Source organism: Pteropus medius, unplaced genomic scaffold (assembly GCF_902729225.1).
Source record: "Pteropus medius unplaced genomic scaffold, Ma_sr-lr_union100, whole genome shotgun sequence".
NCBI classification, from domain to species: Eukaryota; Metazoa; Chordata; class Mammalia; order Chiroptera; family Pteropodidae; genus Pteropus; species Pteropus medius.
The window spans coordinates 979449-984999 of NW_024346824.1; the positions used below are offsets into that span (position 1 = coordinate 979449).

Below are 5551 nucleotides of genomic sequence, written 5' to 3' on the forward strand. Positions count from 1 at the left end.
GAACCCTCGGGAACTCTCAAGATAGAAATGAGTACCATGAACTATTTTGGTACTTCTAAATGCATGACAGGAATTGTACATTTGCTCAGGATAAGATCGTATGTACTGACAGGCCAGGTATCTTTCTTTGCAGCTGGAACCCCATCTCTCCCAAGAAACAGGAAAGCATTTGAATAGAGCCTGCTCTGCACGAGGGCTGACCCAGGTTAGATCTTATCTAGCTGGATCTCTGGCCAAGTGACCAGCCTCTCTTGAGCATTGGTTTCCTCTTTGGTGAAATGGGGGTGGTAACAATACTCCATTCAGAGGCTTATGGTAGAGATTAAATGAGATAGCGCACGTAAAGCGCTTGGCACCCAGCCTGGCCCAAAGTCAGCCTTTGGCAAATGGCAGTTACTATCATTATTAATTCAAAGTAGGAAGTCTGTACATCTCATGCTAATCAGAATCTCTGTATATGTATTGATTAATACATAGTAGGAAATGAATGAATTAATTATTTATGGCAACTTTTTGGAAGATAACATTTTAAAAAAATATCAGACCCCATGGAGAGAAATCATAAGTGTATATAAGTGGACAAAGATTGAGCCCCTTTGTGTAAGTTCTCTTCCAGGTAGAGTCTAGTAATAGTCTAAGCTCCCCCTCTTAGGGGCTTGGCATAATTGTTCTCTATGTTTGGAATGCCTTTTTCTGCCCAGCTGACTCCTATGACACCTCCTCCAGGAAGACTCCCATGGCCTTTGCTTGTCTGAGTTGGGGCCCTTCTGCAGCACAGTGGACTCACTCCTTTGAGTGTAGTGGTTTTTTTTTTTAGACCAGTGATTCTCAACCTTGACCATGCATCAGACTCAAACTAAGGGCTTGTTGAAACAGGTTGCTGGGCCCCACCTCCAGAGTGTCTGACTCAGTAGGTCTAGAGTAGGTCTCGAGAATCTGCTTTGCTCACAAGTTCATAGTAGTTGCTGATGCTGCTGGCCCCAAGGGTCACACTTTGAGAACCTCTGGTTTAGCCTGAGTGCTCTAAGATACCAAAGATCATGCCTGTTTATTCCCCCACGGCACCTCCAGCAGTACTTCAGTCTCAATGGAAAGAGAATCAAGTAGCCAGAGGCAATACGAAAGATTTCCCAAGGCCTTGTATGTCGACAGCCAGACACTGGTGCTGACTGGGCTGGATGTGTGTCTGGTGTGGGAGGGCTGGAGGTGAGGTGCCCATGACAAGGCCAGGGAAGGCAAGGATGCCCTTGTCCTGGGTCATAGCTCCCTCTGGTGTTAACAGCTCAGCTCTGCACCTGGAAGGATGGGTGACAAAAGGGATGGGTTTCCCCTCCCCACCTCTTCCATATAGCCACCAGACATGCTAAAACCCAGTTCTGACCATACTCCACTTTGTCCATCCCCTGAGTTAAACCCCATCCATGGCTCTCCACTGCCTTCTGGACAAGGCTAAACATTCCAGGTCCTTTGCTGTCTCTCCTCTCTCTCTCTCTCTCTCTCTCTCTCTCTCTCTCTCTCTCTCTCTCTCTCTCTCTCTCTCACACACACACACACACACACACACACACACGTCCCTCAGTTGCTTGCTGCCCTCCTCAGGAACCCTTTGTTTTATTCACACAGACAGGACATGGACTTCATGCCTTCCCACATGCTATTCCTTCTAAAGGACTGCAGCCACCTTCTCCCTGTAAGAGAATTACTCTTTTTTTAAAGTTAAATGTGACCTCTTCCATGAAGCCTTCCTGGACTCTCCCAGGCAGAAGTGATTGTCTGTCGAGCCCCTGCATAGACTACCACAATGACCTCACAGTGCTGTAAGTACGGGTTTGTGAGAGTCTGGATCCTCCTTGAGACCGTGAGCAATTTTGAAGCTCCTGACTCAGTTTTGTTGCTTATGGAATTTAAAAAATTTTTTTCTACCTCCAAAACCAAAAAGATCCCCAATCTGCTGTCTAGGCTTCCTTTTAAAACTGAAAATCACTTGCTAGTATATAAGGCTGTTTCGATCCTTAGATAGTATTCATTCATTAGTTCAATCAGCAAATATATTTGAGGCCCTCCAAGTGCAGGGGATGCAGAAAAGAATAAAACAAGACAAAGTTCCTGGCCTCTGAGCTTACACTCTAGTGGAGGAGGAAGACAACAAAATATATTATAGACTGTTAAGCGGTGATAAATGATATAACGAACATTTAGCAGGGCTAGCAATTGATGGAGGGAGTCTATTTTAGGCAATGTGGTTAGGGAATCCTCACTGATGAGGTGATATGTGAGCCAAGACCGGGGCAGAGTGAAGCTCTTACCACGCATGGATCTGGGAGAAGGCTCTCTGACAGTATGCAAAGGCCTGGAGGTTGGAGCAGCCTCAGCATGTTCTAGCAGCAGTGAGAAAGCCAGTGGTTGAAGTCAGGGGATACAGAAACAGACTCCGAGATGAGGGTTTGTGTGCAAGTGATTTATCAAGTGCTTGCTTACGAGGCAGGGTGGGCAGTAACCAGCAAGGGTGCAGGGGAATCAAGGCAGGGAAGGGGAGGCCAAGCAAAGATGTTACTTCAGACAGAAACTGCAGAGGTGGGCTCAGCCTCATCCCATAGGGAGCTCTGGTGTGTGACTTATGCCTTAGAGTTTGATCTAACCTAAGGCAAGGTTGCTGTGACCTTCATCAGTCCCTGGTTTAGGGTTACTCCAGGGCGATGCAAATTCTCAGATGCTTCATGTGGGCAAAGTGGGTTCCAGAAAGGCTGAGGGCAGACCCCGCTCCACAAAAAGCCATGGGTACTGAGTGTTGGAAGCAAAAGCATACAAAGCTGGGATTCACATGCACAGCGAGAGAAAGAGGGGATCTGGATAGAACAGTAACATTATCTGTAATAATCAATAAGGTTGAAGAACAGAAGTCGAGGGGACGAATTATGAGATGAGATCTGAGTCTGCTGAGACCAAATTAGGCAAAGCAATATCTGATTTTCTCAAGGAGCGAATGTGCCAACTAATGCACTACATTTCCCAGCTTTCCTTGCATCTAGGGTTGGCCAGTTCTAGACACTGAGATGTAAGTAGAAGACTGCTGGAGGTTTCTAATATAGCATTGATTTCCTGATGGAGGCACCCTCTTGCTCCTTGCTGCTCCCTTCTTGCCTGGAATATGAACCCGAGGTTGGAGGTAAAGCAGCCATTTCGTAATCATGAGGTCACAGTGATGTGAGAATAAAAGCTTCATGCTAAGTATGGTGAAGCAGAAAGACATAAGGGGCCTGAGACCCCTGTGATGTAATGGAGCAACTGCACCAGCTTGGGATACCTATCACCAGAGTTCTTTTTTTGGAGGATAATAAATCCCTATTTGATGAAGTCATTGACTTTCTATTACATGCAGCTGAGTATCATCCCTAATTAACACCCCTCAGTCTGCAGGATCTACAGAGCCTCCTATCTTAAATGAGAGCACTATTTCTAATCGAGTACACTGCACATTTCTGTGCTTTGCCCATTTCCGTCTGGGAGCCCAAAGAATCCACAATGGGCACTGCCCATCTTAAACTTTCTGAGAATTCCTGTAGTGTTAAACCTGTAGTTTAACTTTAGCATAGAATCTTCTAAAATTATTTGACCACAGAATATGTTTTGTCTTGGAATTACTATTTCTATTAGTTAGGATAGTGCTTTCCAACTGGTGGGCCATGAAGGGGCTATAGGCATGTTGACCTATTCAATCACTCAAAAACTTAGATGGTTCCCTCTGTACTTCCTGAATTTGGTAATAATTATTTATGTAGCTAAGATTTTATACAAGGCATCTGCTGCCAGAAAGGGTCTGTTCTGGCCACATTATGCCATACTCCCCACAGGTGCCCATCAAATCACCTCAAATAATCTGATTATGACCCTAGATGTTTCACATCTGCAACATTTTATTTTGCAAATACATATAAAATATTGATGTTTCTTTAATTTAATTTTCTTATTTTCCATTTTCTAGCAGAAGTATGGATGTTATTACTATTTAATGTTATGTTTCCATATTGAAATAATTTATTTTGTTAATTTTCTCAGTTGTCATTTCTTGATTGAGTGAATGACTATAGATTTTTAACACTATCATTTCTCACAGTTTGATTCTTGATGGAATTTCAGGATGAATTATCGTTCATTTTTAAAAATGAGAAAATGTTTCTAAAGTTAAACATATGCCTACTCTCACACAGCATTTGTAGTCCTAGGTATTTATTTAGCCAATGGCAGTGAGTGCATAATATGCCCATAAAAAGATGTGCATAAGCATGTTTGTAGCAGCTTTATTCATAATACCCCAAATGGGAAACAACTCAAATGTTCAACAGATGAATGAATGAATGAATGAATTATGACATATCCATACAATAGAATATTACTTGGCCCTAAAAAGAAACAAACTACAGCTCCATGTAAAAACAAAGATGAATTTCTCAAATATGATGCTGAGCGGAAAAGCCAGATAAAGAGCACATACGTCTATGGCCATGCCACCCTGAACAAGCCTGATCTCATCTGATCTCGGAAGCTAAGCAGGGTCAGGCTTGGTTAGTACTCAGATGGGAGTCCACCTAGGAATACCAGGTGCTGTAGGCATTAAAAAAAAATAATAATAATAAAATAAATAAATAAAGTAAAACTATTAAAAAAAAAAAGAGTATATACTGTATGATTCCATTTATACAAAGTCCTCAAACAGACAAATCTAACCTATGGTGATAAAAATCAGATCAGTGAGAAGGGATGAGGCTGCTTTCTGGGAGGATGGAAACAGTCTCTCTCTCTCTGCATCTGGAAAAATGCACCATGTGCACTACAGATTCATGCACTTTGCACACCTCGCTCTGTGTTTTTTATATCACAATAAAACAATTAAAAATAAAAACAAAAAATTTATATCTAAAACCAAAAATAATTGAAAATAAATTAATCAAGTAAATTATTCAAGAGACTGTAAGACTTCACAGCTCCAGAAAATTGATTTTCAGAATATTTTTATCATACTTAAATATAAGTAATAGTTACATGTTGTGATTTTTAAAAAAGTTTTAATTCAATGTGTGTAAGACAGTCTTAGGCAGAAGACCTATAGGTATAAAGGCCTATAGTAACCTTAAGAACTTTATATTCAAATAAGTTTAATTTTTATGGGTAATTATTTTCCCACCACAATGGGACAACTTTTTAATTAAAACTAGGATGCCATCAGAATCACTAAACACAGTAGTACAAAAAGATGTTTGTCACTCAACAGGCAATAAATATACCAAGGATGATCTCATGCTGGGGCCCTCCAGTTCTGTCCTTTGGCCCAGAAATCTTATGTCCTGGAAAACTCATCATGTAGAACAAGGTGGCCAGGCCATCTCTGCCTATACCTAACTGCAAGCCATCCAGACCATTAACATTCCCGTATGACCCAGAGTACCTACCTATCCTAGTGAGACCATCCAAAGTTAGTCCTAGTAAGAACCATCCCACCCAAGTGGCATTTCTCAGATTCTGCTGTGGAATGCACTCTTTGAGCTACCACCTG

General features: G+C 41.9%; 1 pseudogene; it reads left to right on the top strand.

Annotated features, from left to right (window-relative positions):
• Nucleotides 1-4492: 4492 nt before the first annotated feature.
• On the top strand, nucleotides 4493-4611 carry LOC120614043 (uncharacterized; annotated as a pseudogene).
• Nucleotides 4612-5551: the final 940 nt, after the last annotated feature.